Genomic DNA, 25,947 nt, shown 5'->3' with positions numbered 1-25,947 from the left:
ATTATGAGGTTGAGAGTTAGTAAATGTGTCAACTTTGCGTTTAAGCATATTGGACAAGGTACTTCAATTACGAAAGAGACCATTCAATCTGAAGAATATATAAATAATTGTTTAGAAACAAATCTCGCATTTCTTCGCTGCATACCAAATTCTGCTTGGTTTTGGTCAGATCGCAAAAAGATGTTTTTGCAATGATCAGGCAATTAGGGCCACCAACTGCTTTTATGACTCTCAGCGCCAATGAAACTGGCTGGGAAAATTTATTGAAATTATTGTACAAATTGAAAAATGAGGGAACCGAAATTTCAGGTGAGGTTTTAGCAGAAATGAGTTATGTGCATAAAGCTCAACTTGTGAATGAAGATGCCGTAACTTGTGCTATCTATTTTAATAAAATGGTAAATTGTCTGTTAAAAATTTTGCAATCAAAGAAAAGAAGTCCATTCGGAAAATATAGAGTAATATATTATTTCAAAAGAATAGAGTTTCAACATCGTGGTAGCCCACATGCTCATATTCTTCTTTGGTTGGACAACGTTCCTGAAGATTTATTAAGTAATGAACCCGAAGTAATTAAATTAATCGACGAATTAGTTTCTGTGTCAGCGTCAGAGGCGTCTGGAAATATAACACTAGTAACACACAAACACACATTCACGTGTTATAAAAAAATGGATCCTAATAAAAAACAAGAATGTAGATTTGGGGCACCATTTATGCCAACAAAAAAACTATTAATTTGATACCTATGAAAAACACTGATCCAGATTACTCAGAAGCACTTTTCAAAGAATATAAGGTACGATTTAAATTTATAAAAATAATCTCGAAAATATTGACTATACGGATTTTGATGAATTTTACTCGCATAATGGTATTATTTCTGATGATCATTACTACAATATTATTCGTGCTGGTATCAGTAGACCAAAATTATTCTATAAAAGGACACCAGCAGAAAAATGGCACAACACTTTCAATCCATTCGTATTACATCATTTGAAATCCAACATGGATTTTCAGATTATACTAGATGAATATGCTTGTGCAACATATGTTGTTGAATATGTCAATAAGCATAATAGAGGGATTAGTAATTTGCAAAGGCAAATAATTGACATAATGGACGAGCATCCAGAATTCGACATTGTCGATATCACGAAAAAAATGAGTATTGACATACTTCAGTCTGTTGAAATGCCGGCACAAGAAGCCGCTTGGTATTTATTAAGAGAACCTATGGCTCAGTCATCGGTGGTGACAGTCTACATTCCAACGGTATTTCCTACTGAACGCACAAGAAGTAGAAAATCTATGAAGGAGCTTGAAGCTTTAGATGATGATTGTACGAACATTTGGAAAGAGAATTGGCTTGATAAATATGAGAAAAGACCTGAAGAACTCCGCGATGTTACGTTAGCACAATTTGTTGCAAAATATTACCTAAATACAAAGGGAACTTACACTAAAAGAGATACTGCAAGAATAATAAGATACAGGAACTACGATATGGCTGACAATTACAACGATTATAGGCGTGAGATGGTTCTGTTGCATGTTCCTTTTCAAAGTGAAGAAAATGATATTATTGCTGAAAATAAGTTCATTCAAATATACGAGGACAACAAAGATACGATATTAGAACGTAGGAAAGAATTTGAATCAAATTTGGACATAGAGAAAACTTTAGAAATTTGTAGACAGTTGTGCCGAGAAAACGATGAAGAACAAGAAGACGAAGAATTATTAAGAGCGGTTGATATATTGCATGAAAGAGATCCTTATGACTTATTGCTACGTGATCCAAACTCAACTGCTAACCGTGATTTACGAAATGCATCTCTGCATAAACTTGGCGCTGTAGCTAAAAAAAGAGAAAATTTAATGGATTATCAACAATTCTATAATTTAATGCGGATGGCCAATGATCAACAAAGAGATATTCTTATGACTATAATTCATCATTTACAAACTTCAATTCAAGAACCATTTCAAATTTTTTTACGGGACCAGCAGGTACGGAAAATCATTCGTTATCAAACTGATTATGGAAATTTACAATAGGTTCACTGATAATGATGGTTACTGCAATGCCTATATTACATGTGCTTCAACCGGCAAAGCTGCCGTGGCTATTGACGGTACAACTGTTCATACAGCGCTCAAAATTTCTCTTTCAAAACTTTTGCCTCTGTCATCAGAAACGTTGCACTTGTATAGATCTCTCTTCAGATATGTCAGAGTACTGATCATTGATGAAATTAGCATGGTTAGTGCAGAACTTCTACATAAAATTGATAATCGCCTAAAACAAATAACAGGCAAAAACACAGATTTCGGAAGTATAGATGTTATTTTGATCGGAGATTTACGGCAATTGCCACCAGTAAGATCGACACCAATTTACAAGACAATCAGAACGAGCATGATTGGACCGCATTTATGGAGAAAATTAAAATTTTATCAACTCACCAAAGTAATGAGACAAGCTAATGTTGCATTTTCACAAGTTTTGACAAAAATAGGTAATGGAGATGTACTAGATGAGCATGAGTTTCAACTTATTGAATCGAGATTTTTCAAAAAAGAGGATGTTGCTACATTATGTCCTAATGGAGTTCGTTTATTTTTTAAAAATGAAGATGTTGCTGCCTATAACAATTTGATTTTGAGCCAATGTGAAAACAAAGTTCTTTCAATGTCCGTAGACGTCATTATTGGCGCTAAAAGTGCTGAGCAAGAAGCTAATTTTAGACTTAAATTACATAAAAAGTCGGTTATTGACACTGGAGGACTGCCTTATCACATTACTTTTGTCGTTGGAAAGCATTATGTTATTACAACTAACATCGACGTTTCTGATGGTTTGTGCAATGGTGCTGTTGGGAAATTGGTACATATAGAATTTGATGAAAGTAACACATTAATAAGAGTTTGGCTGGAATTTTATGGTTCAGATAAAATGGGTAGGAAAAAAAGGCAAAAAGCAGCCGCTCTAGCAGTACAAAACAGAGTTGGCAATCTCGCTGTTCCCATTGAATTACGAACAGCAAATATTTCATTAACATCGGATAGAAAATGTATAGCCAAACGCAAACATTTTCCATTAACTTCAGCTCTTGCTTTAACTATACATAAGTCGCAAGGTGGAACTTTTGACGAAATAGTATATGAGTATAGTAAAGTGCATTCTCAGGAACTTGTTTATGTTGCGCTCTCTCGGGTGACTAATATTGAAAAATTGTATATCACGACAAAAAAATGATACATTCAAGTTTTATCATAATCGAAAGCAAGCTGCATCGACTGCAATTTTGTTGCAAGAATTCAAAAGACTGTCTTTAAATAGTGTTCAGACGATAGCTCAAAGTGTATTAGAATTCATTAGTAATAGAAATGGTATTTCAATAATGACTTTCAACTGCCAAAGTCTAAATAGTCATAAATACGATTTACAAGATTCAGTTACAAGAAAAACAAATGTGTTACTTCTTACCGAAACTTGCATGACGTATGATAATCCGATTGACATACCTAATTTTAATTGTATTGTTCAGTTCAAACGAGATACTGTTTCAAAAGGGGGTAGCTATTTACCAAAATGAAAATGATATTACTAATATTATGACTCCGCATATTGAAATAAATATTGCACACGTTAGCGATGTTAATGTTAGGCGCTCAGTTGTTGGAGATATTTGTGCGAGCTTATGTAAACTTAGAAATGGCTTACAAATAGTTATGATAGCAATTTACATTTCTCCGAATCCAAAATTGGACGAGGTAGAGCATTTTATTCATCGCACTTTACTGGAGTACACTGAAGAAGGGTCGAAAATACTTGGTACAAATGGTAATAAATTTCCACTTATCTTGGCTGGCGATTTTAACATTAACTTCGCTGATAAAAAATCAGAGCGGTTGACAACTTTTCTATCAAAAAAATTTAATTTGAAAATGAATAATGATCCACAAGAGTCCACAACAAAATATGGGACCACCATTGACGCGGTATTTTATAGGTATTTAGACGATATTAAGTCGCAAACTTATGTTTCTTATTTCAGTTATCATAAACCTATAGTTTCAATGTTAAAAAATATTCCTGAGTGACCAACAGCTATTGTAAGATAATAAAATAAAATAAAACCCACATGTATTGTAAAATAATGAAAAAAAATATATTATTAAACAGTATTAACGTTTTATTTTTATTTATTTAATAATAATAGAAAAATTTGTTTTTATCGGTCACCACGCTCAAAAAGTGTAACTTGAATTAATATCAAAGAAAAAGAAATACTGCATGAATAAAATAAAAAACAGCTATTGTAAGATAATAATAAAAATAAAACCCACATGTATTGTAAAATAATGAAAATATATTATTAAACAGTATTAACGTTTTATTTTTATTTATTTAATAATAATAGAAGAATTTGTTTTTTATCGGTCACCACGCTCAAAAAGTGTAACTTGAATTAATATCAAAGAAAAAGAAATACTACATGAATAAAATAAAAAAAAACAGCTATTGTAAGATAATAAAAAATAAAACCCACATGTATTGTAAAATAATGAAAATATATTATTAAACAGTATTAACGTTTTATTTTTATTATTTTTATTTATTATTTATTTAATAATAATAGAAAAATTTGTTTTTTATCGGTCACCACGCTCAAAAAGTGTAACTTGAATTAATATCAAAGAAAAAGAAATACTGCATGAATAAAATAAAAAAAAACAGCTATTGTAAGATAATAAAATAAAACCCACATGTATTGTAAAATAATGAAAATATATTATTAAACAGTATTAACGTTTTATTTTTATTATTTTTATTTAATAATAATAGAAAAATTTGTTTTTTATCGGTCACCACGCTCAAAAAGTGTAACTTGAATTAATATCAAAGAAAAAGAAATACTGCATGAATAAAATAAAAAAAACAGCTATTGTAAGAAAATAAAATAAAACCCACATGTATTGTAAAATAATGAAAATATATTATTAAACAGTATTAACGTTTTATTTATTTAATAATAATAGAAAAATTTGTTTTTTATCGGTCACCACGCTCAAAAAGTGTAACTTGAATTAATATCAAAGAAAAAGAAATACTGCATGAATAAAATAAAAAAAACAGCTATTGTAAGAAAATAAAATAAAACCCACATGTATTGTAAAATAATGAAAATATATTATTAAACAGTATTAACGTTTTATTTATTTAATAATAATAGAAAAATTTGTTTTTTATCGGTCACCACGCTCAAAAAGTGTAACTTGAATTAATATCAAAGAAAAAGAAATACTGCATGAATAAAATAAAAAAAATAAGATTATAATTGCTTAAGTTGATACAGCATGCTATGCAATAGCTTTACCGCGGCAGTCCCCGAGTGACACACGTCTTTTTGTCACTGTAATGCACCAAACTTTTCACTGTACTGTGTTTTGGATATGTTTTATGTGCTTTTGTGTCACGTACAAGTACAACGTTTTTTAATTATAATTTTTTTTTGTTTCCTGTAGTGCCTTGTTTCAGGCAATGTCTTGAATTTCCACGCACTCACCGTTGGAAAAAGTACGAAACAAAAGGAAAGCACTCACGATTTCGCAATAATTGTTATAACTCTATTTAATTCAGAAAAAGTGTTGATGTTCGCAAAAAATATATAAATATGTAGGAACAAAAAAGTAGAACACGGGATGAGCGGAACACAGCTTTCGTTCGACAGCGTATCGCAAAAACAAGTGACGATCTCCTTTTTGCGTCCTTTTTGTTGTGGTGTAAAATGCAGTGGTATCAAAGTTGGTGTATGTTGTGTATTGTAGGTGATATCGAGGAAAGTGTTGTGAATGTAGCGTGTTAGTTATGTATATTTTAATGTGGTGAATATAGCGTGTTAGTGATGCGGGATTATTGCTGTATTTAGGTGTTCGGTGTTCATATGGCGCTTGCGAATTACATCTTGTGTGGGACAGGAGACTGATGGTCATTTAGCCAACTATGATTTAAAGCCATGGAACTGGAATGTCCAATCCCTTAATTAGGAAGGGGCCGCTGCCCAGCTGGTTGATGTCTTCGTAAAAATGAAGGCTGACATCACCGCCATTCAAGAATTGCGAGGAACAGAACAAGGACTGAGACGAGTAGCTCCTTGCGGCATTTACTACAGTGGCCATATAAAGCATCGCAAATTCAGTATGGGATTCGTGGTGGGAAAGAGACTCCGTCGCCAAGTACTATCATTCACTCCGGTGGATGAACGTCTAGCCCCAATCCGCATCAAAGCGAGGTTCTTCAACATATCGCTGATTCGCGCCCATACCCCGACGGAAGAGAAGGACAATATGACCAAAAATGCCTTCTATGAGCGCTTGGAGCGCGCTTATGAGAGCTGCCCCCGCCACGATGTCGAAATCGTGCTTGGCGACTTTAACGTAAGAGTGGGGAAAGAAGGTATATTTGGCACTACGGTCGGTAAATTCAGCCTCCACGACGAAACATCTCCAAATGGGTTTAGGCTGATTGACTTCGCCGAGACCGAAATATGGTTATCTGTGGTACTAGATTCTAACACAAGAAGATACATCAAGCTACCTGGCTGTATCCGAATCGAAAAACCACCAACCAGATCGATCATGTTCAGATAGATGACAGACACGTCTCCAGTGTTTTAGATGTGCGTGCGCTCCGAGGTCCTAACATTGACTCGGACTACTACCTTGTTGCAGCCAAGATTCGTATCCGCCTATGTACAGCAAAAAACGAACGTCAACAAACACAAGGAAGGTTCGACGTCGAGAAGCTGCAATCACAACAGACAACCGAACGATTTTCTACTCGTCTTGCACTCCTGCTCTCTGAGAGCACTTGTCAACAACTCGGTATAAGGGAACTGTGGGACGGAATTTCAAACTCCTTACGTACAGCTGCAACCGAAACCATTGGTTTTCGGAGAATGCAAAAGAACAGCTGGTATGACGAGGCGTGCCGTGCCGTGTCGCAGCGGAGAGAAAACAGGCTGCCTACCTCGCAACGTTACGATCGATCACAATACGTGCGGGATAGGATTGATACCGAGAGTTGAAAAGGTAAGCGAGACGCATTTGCAGATAGAAGAAGAAAGAGTCCGAAATGCGTGAGTACGAAGAGCTTGACAAGGTGGCCGACAGGGGTAATGCTCGAAAATTTTACAAAAATATTCGGGGACTAACAGCAGGTTCAAAGACCGAAGAATACTCTTGTAGTACGCTCAGAGGTGATCTAGTGCCTGATGCACAGAGTACACTAAAATTAAAATCATAACATCAAGAGATGGCGAGCCCGATTCCCTAATCGCTGACGACAAAGCAGACGTTCCATTGCCCGACTGAATTTGAATAGCAATTACCAGTCTGAAGAACAACAAAGCGGCGAAGCAAATGGTCTGCCGGCCAAGCTATTGAAACACGGCAGCAAAGAACTGATAAGGAGTATGCATTAGCTTCTTGGTAGAAGATGGTGGGACGAAAGCACACAAAGCAATTGGAATTTTAGTGCACTCTGCCCAATCCACAAACAAGGAGATCCCACAATCTGCGCCAACTACCGTGAGATAAGCCTCCTCAACATCGCGTATAAGGTTCTATCGGGCGTATTGTGTGAAAGATTAAAACCCACCGTCAAAAACTGATTAGACCTTATCAGTGTGGCTGGAAAAATCAACAACCGACCAGATATTTACCATGCGCAAAATCTTGGAAAATGCCTGAGGAAATACGATCGACACACACCACTTCTATGTCGATTTTAAAGCTGCTTTTGATAGCACGAAAAGGAGCTGGCTCTATGCCGCTATGTCTGAATTTGGTATCTCCGCAAAACTGATACGACTGTGTAAACTGACGTTGACCAATACCAAAAGCTAAGCCAAGATCGGGAAGGACCTCTCCGAGCCGTTCGATACTAAACGAGGTTTCAGACAAGGCGACTCTCTATCGTGCGACTTCTTCAATCTACTGCTGGAGAAAATAATTCGAACCGCAGAACTAAATAAAGAAGGTACCATCTTCTATAAGAATGTACAACTGCTGGCGTACGCCGATGATATCAACGTCATTGGCCTCTGGTGGTGAACGAGAGAAAGACGAAATATCTGCTGTCATCAAACATACACTCGTCGCACTCGCGACTTGGCTCCCACTTCACTGTTGACAGTCATAACTATGAAGTCGTAGATAATTTCGTCTATTTTGGAACCAGAATTAACATCGACAACAGTGTCAGCCTCGAAATCCAACGCAAAATAACTCTTGTCAACAGGTGCTACTTCGGAGTGAGTATTCAATTGAGAAGTAAAGTCCTCTCTCGACGAACAAAAACCAAACTCTATAAGTCACTCATTATTCCTGTCCTGCTATATGGTATAGTACGCAGTCATGGACGATGACAACATCTGAAGAGTCGAAGCTACACGTTTTTGAGCGAAAGATTCATAGTTCTTTACGCGTCGGCCACTGCGAATATCGCATTCGATGAAACCATCGTTCCATAGCTTTATGGGATATACGACGACTTCGACATAGTTCAGCGAATCAAAGGCCAGCGGCTACGCTGGCAAGGTCATGTCGTTCGAATGGACGAAAGCTCTCTAGCTTTGAAAGTATTCGACGTTGTAATCGCCGGGGATAGCAGAAGAAGACCTCCACTCCTTTGGAAAGACCAGGTGGAGAAGGACCTGGCTTCGCTCGGAATCTCCAATTGGCGCCACATCGCAAACCGAAGAAGCGACTGGCGCGCTGTTGTTAACTCGGCTATAACGCCAGTCTACGCCAGTAAAGAAGAAGTTAGTATGGGGTCTTCAAAAATTAAGAAATTACTAATACGACATTGCATATTTAAAAAACTGAAACACCAAATTAAACTGATGGAAAAACCTAATAGAACAATATGGTGCAGAAAAATATACATATATGAAGAAAATAATAAATCTATAAACTACTAACACAGGAAATGGAACACCTCACAAAAAACATTCACGACTAAGATACAGTTTAACCAAAAGCCCAGGAGAAATTTTAATAAGGAAACACGTGGGGTTCCCTATCAACAAAGCAAGAGCGACGTCACCCAATATGTAATCTACACAACTACATCCCAAAACAAATTACATACCTGTACTTTTAAGTATTTCTATTAAATTATAAATAGAAGAGTAACAGACTATACCACGTCTTTTGTAATATAGCAATTACTCAAAAAAGAACGTTTGAGGTCTTGTGACGTCGAACTAATATATATATATTTTACATGTAACTCACTCAAAGTCATTAATATTAGGAAAATTTATAAGGAAAAATATACAAAAGATTAAACCTAATCGTAAGAGGTACCAGCTACTGTGGCCATCGCCTCCGATATCTTTATAAGTATATATAAATCTTCTGACCGTGTGTTTGTAGTTGAACTGCTCCTAAACGGATTGACCGATTTTGATGAAATTTCGTGTGTATGTTCAAGGAGATTCGAGAATGGTTTAGATTTACAATTTGGTCCACTGGAAAATGTTTTTTAAATTAATTTTTCATTTGTAATTAATTGCTAATTTTGGAATGTTTGATCGATAGATGGCGCTACCATCGCAGTATCCAATATTCAAACCTTAAATTGGCGTAAACGTGCATTAAACAAAACGATGCCAAAGTAAAAGGCGACATCTGTAGACAAGTTTTCATAATGTGGACAGAGTTGTTCGTTCTTAAGTAATTAATTTGGTGATTCAATACATCTATGGGCAGAGAACGTATGTCATAGACAAAGAACGTCTATCATAGAGAAGGTTCACGGCGCGGAGATCGTAAAAATATTTTTGGCTAACTCGGTCGAGATGGTCCAGTTTCACCACAGCCAGCTCTGCAGCAGAAATTTTAACATTTTGCTTGAACAGAGCAGCGCGTGGAATAAAAATTATGCTCAAAACTATATATTGCTCTAACAGACGTACATATGTATGTTCGCTCGTTTGCTTATATTTTTATACGTTTATATGCAAACATGTGTATTCACATGAATTCTTTTTGTGTACATATGTATATTTATGAATACATGTACAATTGAACACATTTAAATTAAATTACTTTTTCAGAGCAATGTTCGTAGGTAATGTAAAAATAAAGCCTTTTTTTAAATATTTTTTGTCTCAGATTTTCATACTTACATATTCATATAACAGATTATCATAATATTATTTAAAAATTGAAATATATTACAATAGTGATAAATGAACATTAATCGTTTATTTTATCATTCAAAACTTACATACATACATACATACATATATTCACATGTATCATGACCATATGTGTTTATGTTCGCTTTCGCGAATTCAAATCATATTATCACTTATCAATAATAACATGTGCGACCTGCTCATCTGTACATACATAAATATGTGCGTATGACATTGGTACACAAATAACGCATACACAACCTACATACTTGTATACATATGCATGCGTACACATGCAAATATGTCACCCCCAAAAACTACAAACATTGCTTTACAAAAACAATCGTTTGAAATGGCATCAGACATACTTATCTGCGTACACATGTAAATATGTGCGTATGACATTCCCACACAAATAATGCATACACAACATACATATTTATATGCGTTTACATGTCGATATGTCATCCGCAAAAATTACAAATATTATTCTACAAAAACAACAAATGTCTGAAATAGCATCAGCGGCGCCACAAGTCAATATGGCAGCCAAATGTAGTAAATCTTACAGCAAGAACAATTTCATTTATGAACGCAAGCGCACTTTCAACAAGCAAACTCGCTTCATTCATAAAGGAGACCACCTTCACATCTCCCCGAGCATGCGTTTGCCCACAAGTGTCTTTTCGCGACGATGGCAAACGCTAAAAATCATAAATTGAACAACTTTCTGATGCTCCTTCACAGAAAGAAGTGAGAAAAGCGGCAACATAGCTGTTGTCGATTTATAATATTTGTCTAAAATATTTTTCCGTGACTCGCAAAAATCTGCGTCGATATGTATGCACGCTCATACATCTTCATACATATTTACGCAAGTTTATTTGTAAAGCTGTTAGAGCGGCAAGGGAAGCGGTGACAATCAGCGATCGTTCGCTTATTCTTTCGGCACAGCTCGGTTTTCTACCAACAACACAATGTACTTACGCTTTGTCGTCGCGTTGGTCCGTCTACACATTGACTCTTTGACAACACGTGAGCTTCGGCACTTTTTTGTCCGTGTCAACGTAGATTTTGCATGAAGCACCGAGTGAACATGTATACATAAAAATGTGATACATATGTAGACATGAGTGTACATATTTCCATTCATATATGGCAAGACCACGAAGTTAAGTACATTGTGTTGTTGGTAGAAAACCGAGCTGTGCCGAAAGAATAAGCGAACGATCGCTGATTGTCACCGCTTCCCTTGCCGCTCTAACAGCTTTACCAATAAACTTACGTAAATATGTATGAAGATGTATGAGCGTGCATACATATCGACGCAGATTTTTGCGAGTCACGGAAAAATATTTTAGACAAATATTATAAATCGACAACAGCTATGTTGCCGCTTTTCTCACTTCTTTCTGTGAAGGAGCATCAGAAAGTTGTTCAATTTATGATTTTTAGCGTTTGCCATCGTCGCGAAAAGACACTTGTGGGCAAACGCATGCTCGGGGAGATGTGAAGGTGGTCTCCTTTATGAATGAAGCGAGTTTGCTTGTTGAAAGTGCGCTTGCGTTCATGAATGAAATTGTTCTTGCTGTAAGATTTACTACATTTGGCGGCCATATTGACTTGGGACGCCGCTGATGCTATTTCAGACATTTGTTGCTTTTGTAGAACAATATTTGCAATTTTTGCGGATAACATATCTACATGTGAACGCATATAAGTATGTATGTTGAGTATGCATTATTTGTGTGGGAATGTCATACGCACATATTTACATGTGAACGCAGATAAGTATGTCTGATGCCATTTCAAACGATTGTTTTTGTGAACCAATGTTTGTAGTTTTTGGGGGTGACATATTTGCATGTGTACGCATATGTATACAAGTATGTAGGTTTGTGTATGCGTTATTTGTGTACCAATGTCATACGCACATATTTATGTATGTACAGATGAGCAGGTCGCACATGTTATTATTGATAAGTGATAATATGATTTGAATTCGCGAAAGCGAACATAAACACATATGGTCATGATACATGTGAATATATGTATGTATGTATGTATGTAAGTTTTGAATGATAAAATAAACGATTAATGTTCATTTATCACTATTGTAATATATTTAAATTTTTAAATAATATTATGATAATCTGTTATATGAATATGTAAGTATGAATATATCTGAGACAAAAAATAATTAAAAAAAGGCTTTATTTTTACATTACCTACGAACATTGCTCTGAAAAAGTAATTTAATTTAAATGTGTTCAATTGTACATGTATTCATAAATATACATATGTACACAAAAAGAATTCATGTGAATACACATGTTTGCATATAAACGTATAAAAATATAAGCAAACGAGCGAACATACATATGTACGTCTGTTAGAGCAATATATAGTTTTGAGCATAATTTTTATTCCACGCGCTGCTCTGTTCAAGCAAAATGTTAAAGTTTCTGCTGCAGAGCTGGCTGTGGTGAAACTGGACCATCTCGACCGAGTTAGCCAAAAATATTTTTACGATCTCCGCGCCGTGAACCTTCTCTATGATAGACGTTCTCTGTCATAGAGAAGGTTATGCTGCATATATATTATGTATGTAATTTATAGATCGGTGTATATACATATATTTGTTATGAAAGCATATAAGTATGTACATATGTATATATTTTAAAATTGAGCTGTTTTATGATGAATTCCATAAAATCTTTGCAAATATATAATTCAATAAGATTTGTATTACTACCTAAATATGCATTTTATATAGGTTTGGCACGACATACATACATATGTATATTTATGTACTTAAATAAATATTTGCTTTGGTCAATAAACTTTTCGATATCAAGTTAAAAGACCAAGCAGTCGCACATTTGCCAATATATAATTATGTGTTCATGTAAACAAATATAAGACCCATACGCATAATGTTTGTAAATGTGTCTGCATGCAACAAATGTATGTAAATATGTATATTCAATGCTTCATGCGAAATTTCCGTTGACGCGGACGACCAATGGCGAAGTTCATATTTTTTGCTTTCATGTCAAAGAGTCAATGTGTCGAAAGACTGACGCGTCGACAAAGCTTTACAACATTGTGTTGTTGGTAGAAAATCCGAGCTGTGCCGAAAACACAAACGAACGATCGCCAATTGCCAGTGCTTCCCTTACCGCTGTAACAGCTTCTCCAACAAACCAGCGTAGGTAGGTAGGTAAGTAGGAGTGCAGCCCTATCGGGCACAATTAGCACTTGATGTGCCATTTTGACACACTATTCGTAGAACCTTTTGTATCTGCTATTGCGTTTCACTTTCTCTCTCAAACCATTTTAGGTTTCGATGAAACTACTTATGTCCGATATGCTTTTGGTGGAAATCCATTCAAGGTTTGGTGCTTGGTGGATTCCGAGTGTTTTGTGTCGGATCTGTGCTAGAGCTGGGCATTCGCAGAGAAAGTGGAAGATTGTTTCCTTGTTCCCTGCTACTCCTCAGCCACGGCAGATATCGTTGTAAGGCATACCCATTTTGGACGCTTGTTCACCAAATGGCCAGTGCCCTGTTGTAGTAGCTGTTATTCTGTAAATACTTTTTCTTGACCTATTTAATAAGTCATTGATTCTTTTATTGTCATATGTTGGCCATAATTGTTTCGTTATGACGCATTTTTTAATGTTTTTCCACCTGTTGTTTGCAATTTGTTGGAATTGTCTGTTGATCTCTCCTTTTATCGATCCTAGCGGGTTTGGTATTAGCTCCGCCTCGGATTAATTGAGGAAAGCTCCTGCCTTTGCCAACTCGTCTGCTTTTTCGTTACCGAAAATGTTCCTGTGGCCGGGAACCCAGATCAAGTTTAGTTGGAGTTTGTCTTTTATTGAGCTTAGTACTCTCTTGCAGTTGTGAACTATACTGGAATTTGTCATGGGTGAAAACAATGCCAGGAGGGCCGACTGGCTATCCGTAAATATAGTTGCTTTATGTATATTCCCGTGGTTTTCTAATAGAACTTTGCAGGCTTTTTCTATGCCTAGTACTTCTGCTTGGAAGATGCTGGCCGAGTAAGCAGTACCAGCGTAAATATGTATGTCTGTTTTAGTATGAGCTTGCATGCATATCGACGCAGGTTTTTGCAAGCCGCGTAACAATATATTTTACATTCCTTGACAAATACACTCAATCCCGGTTATGTGCTACAATCAAATATACAGATTTTTGTGGTTTATTAAAAATAAAAATATAATATGGCACATAAGCGAATGCGGATACTGAAGCGAGTGGTACTTAAAACAATAATTTCGATGTATTTCAAAAAACCAACCGTGAGATGCAACAAGATATAGGCAGTTAAGAGGGATGATTTTCATTTAAGCGGAGTACTACTTAACTGGGATCCACTGTACACACAAATCAGAGGAATATTGAATATTTTCTTTGACACATTTCTTGACTTGAGAATCGACAAATAAACTATGTTGTCAATTTTATTCTAATATATTTTAATACTTATATTGGCGGGGTTGTCACTTTTTCCTTCTCATACAAATATCAGAAACTGTTAAATTTATGATTTTTAGCTTTTTTTTAGCGAAAATACGCTTGTAGGCAAAGGTATGCTCGGGGAGATGTAATGGTGTTTGTTTTTATGGTGTTTGCCTGTTGAAAATGCGCTTGCGTTCATGAATGAAAATATTGTTGTTAGGTGTTTTTCTACAAATTTGAGCATCGACTGTTTGGCTGACATATTGACTTGTGACGCTGCTGAAACCATTGTTGTTTTTGTAGAACAATATTTGTAATTTTTGCGGGTGACATATCTACATGTGAACGCATATAAGTATGTATGTTGTGTATACATTATTTGTTCGGCAATGTCGAACACATATGCATATTTATGTTCATACAGAGCAGTGTGCGCACACCTTTTACTGATAAATGATAATATCACGATTTTAATTTAAATTCTACTTACATACATATGTATGTGCTAATATCTAGATGCATATGAAAATTTAAATGAAGAAATGTAATTTACATACAATATTATAATAATATATTAATTTTTTTAGGATATTATGATAGTATGTCATAATATACATTTGTACATATATAGCATATATACAAACATATTCACATATGAAATTATGCTATATTAAACAAAAGAAATATTTAAAATATAGCTGTTTTTCGTACATTAACTACAATTATTGCTTTGGAAATAGTATAATTTAATTAGAATATTATCAGTTTTGCATGTATTCATAAAAATACGCAAAATGATAATCATCAATTAATATGATGGCATGTAAACGTACATATAAAAATATAAGCGAAAGGCCAAAATACATATGTACGTCTGTAATAGCAACGTATATTTCTGAGCATAATTTTCATTAAATGCTCAGCTCTGTTCACGCGTCATTGTTAAAATTTCTCCTTCTGAGCCAGCTGTGGTGAAACGCACTCATCGCATTTTGTTAGCTTTTGACAGTTCACACCCTTATCCGTTGATGGACCTTCTCTATAAACATACGTTCTCTGTTATGGGTAGCTATAACATTTTTTTCTACCTGCTAACTATTGGAGGGGGTATCTTGACAGGCAATTGAAAATTGCCAAAGATCTGGCATAAAAAAATAGCGGCATAACTGAAGTGTTGATAAAAAGGTATATTATAAAAATAAAGTACATTTTCAAGATAACATTTTTCCAAAAAATTAATATTTAGTTTAATATTGTTATTTTACAGAAAAATTATCCAAATTTGGTTGGGAATATACCATTGCTAATTTAAAATTTATTATTTTAATTGGTATATACAATTTTATGCCACCATTATTACACAATAGTCCAAAAATATGAATTCTTATATTTCCCAGAAATACATTTATAAAAAAAAGGATCTTTATCCTTTGTTATTACCTTATTTTTCCCAGAAATGCATTTGTAAAAAAAATGGGATCTTTATCCTTTTTATATTTTCAACATAAAAGATTTAAGGAGTTCAAAAGCTCAAAACGTGGGCTACATCAGCTACCTACCCGACGGCATTTCACAAATGATAACATAAATTTTTTAAGAGCTTCTGTCGAAAATTCATAGCTGGGTGAAGATTCATAAAGTACAGTTCGGCTGGACACATTTTTTACTTTTTGTACTTTCTTCTCAAAACTATTTATTTTGGAATTTGTTGCTATTACGAAGTACATATTTTACATAATCCTTTATAGATTCATTGTATATATTATTTCTACAAAAAAAATGACACGTCTTTGTGGAAGAGCAAAAAACATTGGTTGACGTTCTCATAATGTGCAAATTGGCCGTAACCACCGATTGAACAGAACAGTAGAAGAGCACTTGACAACTAATGCCAATGTAAGAGAACAAATAGCAAACTCACGTGCAAATGAGAATTCAGAGCAACGCAATCAACGTCTTCGTGCTAATACATACATTAAGGCAACGAGAGGCACGTCAACGAGTGTCCGACGCTCACAGAGCAAATGAACGACAGCGGAACCAAAATGTCGAGCACTGACACTAGCATCATTCAATCGTCTTGCTTTTGAATATGATCCTTAAGTAGACTATTCATCACATTCGCTAATTATGATAGGTAGTATGGACAATGAATGTCAATATTGTCATGCTTTTAAATACAAAGCTGAATCGGCCGGTTTATGTTGAACATCTGGGAAAATTTCTCTGCCATCACTAACTCCGCAACCACAACCTTTAAAAACGCTATTAGCTGGAAACACATCTCAATCAAAGTTATTTTTGCGTAAAATTCGTAAATTTAATTTTTGCTTCCAAATGACCGCTTTTGGAGCAACAAAAATTTTTCATAATGAAGATGGTCGCAATTTTGAATCTACATTCAAGATTCAAGGTCAAGTGTACCACCAAATAAGTTCATTTCTTTCAATGCCTGATGCCGATCCAAAATTCTTACAAATTTACTTCATGGGCGATGAGGAAAAACAAGCTAATACACGCTGTGCATATAATCGTATAGAGCAGATAGAGGAGCGAGAAATCGTTGAAATTTTGGAAACGTTCTTGCAAAGCAAAAACCAATTAGTACTATTATTGAAGTCTCTTTCAAACAGCCTGCAAAACGACAACTGCGTCATTGTCATTAAAGCGGGCAAAGTGCCTAATTGAGAGCACGCAGGCACATATAATGTTCCAACTGTGAATGAAGTTGCAGTTGTTATGGCTGGTGATCCAACTGAACATCGAGATATACATATGTACATATACAACGCAGAGATAACACTAGGAATAAAGGGTTGTTAAACTTATTCCAGTGTGAGAGCGCCCCAAAATTAGCGTTTTTTATAACATTTTCCATTATGGCCAGATTGAAAAAAATAATTATTTGTCGGCATTTAAATTGAAACACCCAACATTTAATACGAATAAAAACTACTATATAGTTGTTGTTTATTATTTGTAGAAACTATTTAAATCTTTTTAAAGAATATTATAACAACTGACTTTTGTCCTTTCAATACCCAATAATAGGATTTAAGCTTGTTAGCTCTCAATCATTAAATGTTTTAATCATTTTCCATTGAAAATATACTATGATGCTTCAAATTACAAAACCTTTCATCAAATACCTTTAAATTTCACAAATTCATTTAACTTTCATTTTTATAAGTGGTCTTGAACGATGCAACTAATCCCTCCGTTTACATATTTTTTTGGTAAGATTTCAATCTGGCCATCGCTCGTTTCCAATTTCTAAACGTCAAAACGTACTGAACTCGATTAGCTGTCAAAGTTCAGTAGGTTTTGACGTTTAGCAATTGCTCTCTCACTTCCAGTGAGAGAGGAGTTAAAGATCTCTTTATCTCTGGATAACACAGTGCAAATAATTCAAGACAATCATCGTTCCTATGATGTACTGCAGTATCCGTTGATATTTTGGGAAGGAGAAGATAGATATCATTTAAATATTAAACAAAGTAATCCAACTACAGGGAAGTACTGCCCAAGAAAGATAGTGCAATGAACTTCTATGCATACCGGTTGATGATTCGTGCTAATGAAGATAGTAACATTCTCCGATGCTGACAGCTATTTCAGTATGTTGTCGATATGTATGCGAAAATTGAAAGTGAGAGATTACGATACATTAAGTTTAATCAAGCAAAATTTCGTTCAGAGGAGTACGTTCATGTCACACCCCCCCTTGCGACGCCCCTGTTCATGGGCCATGTGGTACTTTAAATAAGATGTCATCATGTATGGATATAACTTACAAAGCACATATAAACGTTGAATTATGTAGTTCGGTAAAGTCTATTAAGTACATTTGTAAGTACGTTCATCAGGGCAGTGATAAAGCTATATTTGCTGTTCAAAATGTTAACGACAATGACGAAATCACACGTTATCAAATGGGTCGATACATTAGTAGTAACAAAGCAATTCGGCGCATTTTTAGTGTTCCTATTTATGAAAGAGAACCAGCCGTTATACACTTGGCTGTCCACTTTGAAAATGGACAGCGTGTTTACTTCACAGAACAGACTGCTATACCGCAAGCTTTAACAGCTCCAAAAACTACTCTTACTGAATTTTTCAATCTTTGTAATCGACAGGATGTTGTTGGTCAATTTGCAAAAACATTAATGTACACTGATTTTCCTAAATATTTTATATGGAATAAACAATCAAAACATTGGGAACCACGAAAACGAGGCATTCCAGTCCCAGGATTTCACAATATATTTATGACAAATACTTTAGGTCGACTCTACACAGTTCATCCTAAGCAACGTGAATGCTTTTTCCTACGTTTGTTATTGATCAACATTCCTGGACCGACATCCTTCCAATCTTTGCGTACAGTCAATAGTACTGTGTGCAATACTTTCTTCGGTGCCTGTCGTGAGTTACGTTTATTGGAAGATGATAATCATTGGGATCTCACGCTTGCAGATGCAGCACTGAGCTCATCGCCGCACCAAATTCGTCAATTATTTTAACAACGTGTTTTCCATCTGAAGCATCTGCACTGTGGAACAAATATAAAGACTCAATGAGTGAAGATATTTTACATCGTATTAGAATAACCAATAAAAATGTTAATATTGAATCCTCCGCTGAGATATGTAATAAGGCATTAATATTTATTGAAGATTTTTGTATTCTGATTTCAAACACGCCGCTCATACAGTTTGGCATGCCAGCGCCCAGCGATGTTCAGCGGGAACAGCAATTTGATATAAGCTCTTTGGCTACTTTTGTTGCTAATAATGAACATTTGCTCACTGCTGAGCAACGAAATGTGTACGATAAAATCAACCTATCAATAGCAGCACAACAAGGAGGTTTCTATTATTTGGATGCACCGGGTGGTACTGGTAAAACATTCCTTATCTCACTGATACTTGCCAGCATTCGTTCACAAAATCACATTGCATTGGCGTTTGCTTCATCAGGTATTGCAGGCACTCTTCTTGATGGTGGTCGAACTGCCCACTCAGCACTGAAATTACCTTTAAATATTCATACAAATCCCGACGCAATGTGTAACATAAAAAAAAGTTCAGGATGGGCTGGAGTTCTGAGAAAGTGCAAAATTATTATATGGGATGAATGCACAATGGCCCATAAACATTCGCTAGAGGCACTCGATAGAACTCTGAGAGATATAAGGAATAATCGTGGGCTTTTTGGTGGTGCTCTGATTTTGGTGTCTGGTGATTTTAGACAAACCTTGCCTGTCATCCCACGAGCAACATATGCGGACGAAATAAATGCATGTTTGAAAAAGTCCTATCTATGGCGACATGTCAGTAAATTAAACCTTACAATCAATATGCGTGTTCAACTCCAAAATGACCCATCAGCGTCACGATTTTCTAATCAATTGCTAAACTTTGGTAATGGTGAAATTCAATTGTATGGTGATACGCAATATATTCAACTTCCAGAAAACTTTTGCACTATGGTGGTTACCAAAGAAGAGTTGATGCAAAGTATTTTTCCAGAGATACAATATATGTATTTATACAAACCATACATGGCTACGTGAGCGAGCTATTTTAGATGCAAAAAATGTAGATGCTGACACGATCATTTTCAAATTACAACAGTCACTGCCTGGTAATGAATTTACATTTAAATCAATTGACACTGTTGTTGATCTAGATGAAATTGTCAACTATCCTGTTGAATTTTTAAATTCACTGGATTTACGTAGAATGCGACCACATAACTTGCGATTAAAGATTGGCTCACCTATAATTTTGCTTCGAAATTTGAATGCGCCAAAATTGTGTAATGTTACGCGATTAGTCATAAAAAAAATCATGGGCAACATTCTTGAAGCCACTATTTTGAGTGGAAAATTTCAAGGTGAAGATGTACTTCTACCACGGATTCCAATGATTCCTTCAGATTCGCCGATACCATTTAAACGTTTACAATTTCCAATCCGCTTGGCATTTGCTATGACTATTAATAAGGCTCAAGGTCAAACGATCACGATTTGTGGACTAGATTTAGAAATTATAGTTGCGTGCTCGAAGGTGGGAAAACCAGCGAATTTATTTATTTATACCTCTCAAGGATTAACCAAAAATATTGTACATCCGATGGCATTACGATAATTTCAGTATTCGTAGATAATTAACTCTGAGAATAAATACCAGTTATAGAATAGTTTAAGATCCAACTTTTTCACTAAACGACTTCGAGTTTTTATTCAACACAGCTTCGACATTTAACATCTCTGAAAGCATACTAATACACAATATTCACATGCTATCGATTGGTTTACGTCTGTCGGGTCCGCTAGTAATAGTATAAAGTTACAAAGTTTATATGTTATTATAAAAATTACATTCTTTTAGAAAATTGCATATGTTAACAATATTTGCGAAATATGGTGTATTTAACAATGCTTGGTATTTACTAGAATTAAAGTGTTTTTGCTTAATACTCTCTAGTGCTGGACAGATGTTGACTATACGAGTATGTTCCATGGATTATGTGCTGGAGCAGAATGAGCATGATGGTATAGGATTGCCGCCAAGAAGATGTTGGTGAGTGATTTGCGTGTGTCCGATACTTAATCGAGTAAAAATTGTTGCTTGCTGTCTTGAGATGTTGTTGGGGTAGCGTACCTTTTCGCGTAGTTTGTTTAGGATTGCGTATTTGTGTTTAAACTTCTTCCAATCTGCAACTTTCTTTTCATATATGTGTCTGCTTAACATTTTTCTGAGGTCATTTTGGTCTTGCACCTCGTTAAGAAAAGTGGGGACAGATTCGAAGAATCTTGCCGCGTTGTCTTGTCAGCATATTCGTTCCCAGGAATTCCAACGTGACCTGACACCCAGAGGAGAGCTATTTTTCTTTTATGTTTAATGCAAATATCTCTAATTTTAGATATTACTATGGAATTATTTCGAATGTTGCGAATGGCATTCAAGCAGGAGAAGCTGTCAGAGCAAACAAAGAATTTGCCTTTTTGTAAGATAGCATATTTTAATGCCATATCTATTCCAATTGCCTCGGCGGTAAATACGGACGAATACAATGGAAGAATTCCGCCAGTAATAGTTTTCCCGTTAGCTGTGGTAACAGCATAGACAGTATTAGTTTATTTGAACCCATCTGTAAAAGTTTATTTAAACTTTTTATTCTTATAGACGTTGGTTAGTTCGAAGAAGTTTTATTGAAAAACTGCGTTACTGGTGGTGGATTTTTTTTAATTTATGTAGAGATCTTTTTATTGAAACATCACTAATCAGCCATTCAGGTTGAATGTTGGTTGTTTAAAATTTCGATGGGAGATGAATGTTTAAAGTCTTCGCAAACTGAAGACAGCGGCGAAGGGTAGATTTTTGTTGAAAAATCCTTTTGTGCTTTGCTGCAAACGTTGTACATTTCTGGATGCCAGTGTGTGGAGAAATAGGTATTTTTGGAATGAGTTGTATCGCTTTTTCATAAACTCTTTCCTTTATTGACGGTAAGCCACTTTCTCCAAAGATACATTTAGTTGGTGATGTATGAAAGGCGTTTAAGCTACGACGAATGGCGGCGTGATATAGCCTCCAACAGCTTAATGTTTGTATTCGAGCACCAACCGTAAATCGACAGGCCGTAGTCTATTTTAGAGAGTACTAAGAAGTGTTTTTGTATGTATAAATGACCGTTTGCTAGATAAATACTTAATTATGTTTAGTCTACTAGAAAGCAATTTTCTAAGGTTGATACGGTGATACTTAAATGTAAACTTATTGTCAAAATATATTCCTAATATTTTTAAGTTATTTACACGAGTTATTAAAGTATTGTCGAAAATTAGATCCGGGTATGAACATTTATTTTTTTTACAAATAATTTTAAATTTAAATAATCTACAAATATGTAATAATTTACATTTAGAAGTTGAGATAGATGCTCCCGAAAGTGAACCCCATTTTTTAAACTTTGTTAGTACTTCATTGAAAACATTATTGGTTGGCTGTGGATCTTTCAAATTAGTGTAAATAAAAGCAGCACCGGCATACATAGTTATTTTAATATTTTTTTATTTTTAGACAGATATCAGTGAGTTTATCAAACATCAAAATGAATAGTACTACGGATAGGGGGGAGCCTTGGGGTATGCCATTGTTAAGAGGATTTATCTCGGAAAAAGTATTATTAACGCGAACTCGGAACTGTCGGTGTATCATAAACGCTTTTATGATCATAAAAGCTTTTGGACCAACCTTCCAGTCTGCAAGTTGGCTCAGTACTGCGTGAACGCCAACTTGATCAAAGGCTTTCTCGAAGTCGGTAGCCAAGACTGCGGCGTGGTTTTTTGTGGCAATCGAATCGGATACAAAATGTTACATAAGTGAGTCGGTTGTACTTTGTCTGCTTCTAAAGGCAGTTTGATTATGTTTGATGATTGATTTTTGCAATGAACCAAATTAGTCGCTTCGCAATAATTTTTTCAAACGTTTTGCTGAGGCAAGAAAGCAAAGAAATACGTCTATAAGAAGAAACCAAGTTCCACGGCTTATGTGGTTTGATTATTGAAATGACTGTGGCAGTTTTCCAAGCATGAGGTAGTAGTAGTAAAGGGATAGTAATCTTTGTTTGGCAATTAGTAGATTTGATAGCATCGGATAAGATATACGATCGATGCCAGGTGTTTTGCCTTTGGCATGTAAGAGTGCAGATTCCAGTTCGCAGTATGTTATCGTACTGTCTAAGTGTATTGCCGGTAAGGAAAGGTTTATAGGAGCGTAGTGCATGGAAAGCCAACGTCGTTTTTCCTGAATGTATTCTTCAGAAAAGTTTCCGTCAACGGAATATTGAGACCAATGTTGTGCAAAAACTGCTCCGATATCTATGGAGTCGCATAGAACTGTTCCCTCAGATTGAATAATTGCTATATGGGGGCGTGGGATACTGGTTAGAAGTTTGATGTCATGCCAAATTTTTTGGAGATTGATGAAAGGGAAATGTGCGAGGAGAAAGTTTCAAAATTCTTTCTCTTGGCTGCCTTGGCCGCCCTTTTTAAATAAGCATTCGAGATTTTGAAGTTCATTATATTTGCATCGGTTATGCAATTTCTGAGAGCTTTCCAGCATTAAATTTTTTGGGTCCAAAGGACTTGAAGCTCTTTATTCCACCAAATGGGGAAGGCTTAGGAAATTTTTCTTTTACTTTGGGGAATTGATTTGTTAGCTGCCGAGTGTATAGTTTTTATAATAAAAGAGGTTTCTTGGTTTATATTGCCTGTCGGCGAGTAATTCATACTATTGATATTTCTGATTGAAATTTGTTCCACTTTCACAACAGACAGCCGAACGATTTTCTACTCTGCTTGCACTCCTGCTCTCTGAGAGGACTCGTCAACAACTCGGTATAAGGGAACTGTGAGCCGGCATTTCAAACTTCTTACGTACAGCTGCTACCGAAACCATTGGTTTTCGCAAAATGCAAAAGAACAGCTGGTACGATGAGTAGTGCCGTGTTGCTAACAGATGGTTTCAAGAGAATAGTCTTGTAGAACCCCCAAAAGTGATGTAGTCACTGATGCCCAGAGTATACTTAAATTATGGCAGTGAACGTATAACGCCAGGAGAATCCCCACAATCTGCGCCCACTACCGTGTGATAAGCCTCCTCAACATCGCGTATAAGGTTCTATCGAGCGTATTGTATGAAAGATTAAAGTTCACCGTCAACAAACTGATTGGACTTTATCAGTGTGGCTTTAGACCTGGAAAATCAACAGCTGACCTGATATTCACCATACGCAAATCTTGGAAAAGACCCGTGAAAGGAATCTTTTATATGAGTTTATGATATTGATATCATCGGCCTTAACACCCGCGCCGTTAGTCCTGCTTTCTCCAGACTGGACAAAGAAGCAAAACAAATGGGTCTGGCAGTGAACGAGGGTCAGACGAAATTACTCCTGTTATCAAACAAACAGTCGTCGCACTCGCGACTTGGCTCCCACGTCACTGTTGACAGTCATAACTTCGAAGTTGTAGTTAGATTCTTATATTTAGCAATAAGCATTAACAGCTACAATAACATCAGGCTGGAAATCCAAAGCAGGATAACTCTTGCCAACAGGGGCTACTTAGAACTGAGTAGGAAATTGAGAAGTAAAGTCCTCTCTCGACGAACAAAAGCCAAACTCTATAAGTCGCTCATAATTCCCGTCCTGCTATATGGTGCAGAGGCTTGGACGATGACAACAACTGATGAGTCGATGTTGCGAGTTTTCGAGAGAAAGGATCTGCGAAAGATTTATGGTCCTTTGCGCACTGGCTACGGCGAATATCGACTTCGATGGAACGATGAGCTGTACGAGATACACGACGGCATTGACATAGTTCAGCGAATTAAAAGATAGCGGCAAATGCGATTGCACTTTTACAGTTTTATCCTTCTTGAAAAATTGTTCATTCGTCTTTCCTATTTTACGATTTGATATTACACTATGTAATTGATATAGCTTTTATGTCTCTTACTTACTATGTTGGTAAAGAGCTGGAAATGATCCAATGTGTTTGCGCAATCTGTTACCTCTGCCTTTCAGGGTATACAGAAAGAGTCCAGCACCGTTGCATAACGGTTGTAATAATATGGAAATATAGTGGCGCTAGTTGTTGGATAATGACGGTGATAGAAGGTAACGAGAAAATGCCAAATTGTTGGATCGATCATAAAAGTGGTCATTGATTCTCCGTAAAATTTGAATTATAATTAAATAATATATACTTATAGAAAGTGTTATAATAATAAAAGTTACTAAAATTATAAATTCCAGCGAAAACACGAAAATGTAATTAATATATTCTTAAAGAAGGAGGTGGACCCCGAGTTCGGGGTATGCTATTCTAAAATGTAGCAAGTGTTTTGGGCTCCTCGTAAATCAACCCGCTCTAATACACATATTTATTTATTTCATTGAAATATTTATGTGTTGAACCTTTAAATCTTATATTTCAAAGATACCTGGTCCAAGTTGATTTTCTACTTTTTCCATTCCCCTCAAAAACTTTTCTCGACCAAATACAAAAGCTTGCAACATTCTACCTGACGCCATATCCAAAACAATTTTGTCATGGTTAGAAATAGCCACATACAAATTTTGTTATCCTCATTGGCAATAAATGTGAGAACAAGAACAATATCCCTGCAAGACGGAGGTAACAGATTGCACAAACACATTGAAACATTT

At 35.7% G+C, this 25,947-nt stretch overlaps 1 protein-coding gene across 1 annotated transcript in view; it reads right to left on the bottom strand.

The window, feature by feature from the left end:
• Positions 1-25,947, bottom strand: part of LOC120779436 (LIM domain-containing protein A) — a 699,457-nt gene that overhangs the window by 273,038 nt on the left and 400,472 nt on the right. The window lies entirely within an intron of this gene.

This window comes from Bactrocera tryoni, unplaced genomic scaffold (assembly GCF_016617805.1).
Source record: "Bactrocera tryoni isolate S06 unplaced genomic scaffold, CSIRO_BtryS06_freeze2 scaffold_11, whole genome shotgun sequence".
Classification (NCBI taxonomy): Eukaryota; Metazoa; Arthropoda; class Insecta; order Diptera; family Tephritidae; genus Bactrocera; species Bactrocera tryoni.
The sequence above is the reverse complement of the archived record's forward strand: the minus strand, read 5'-3'. Positions and strand labels throughout refer to the sequence as shown.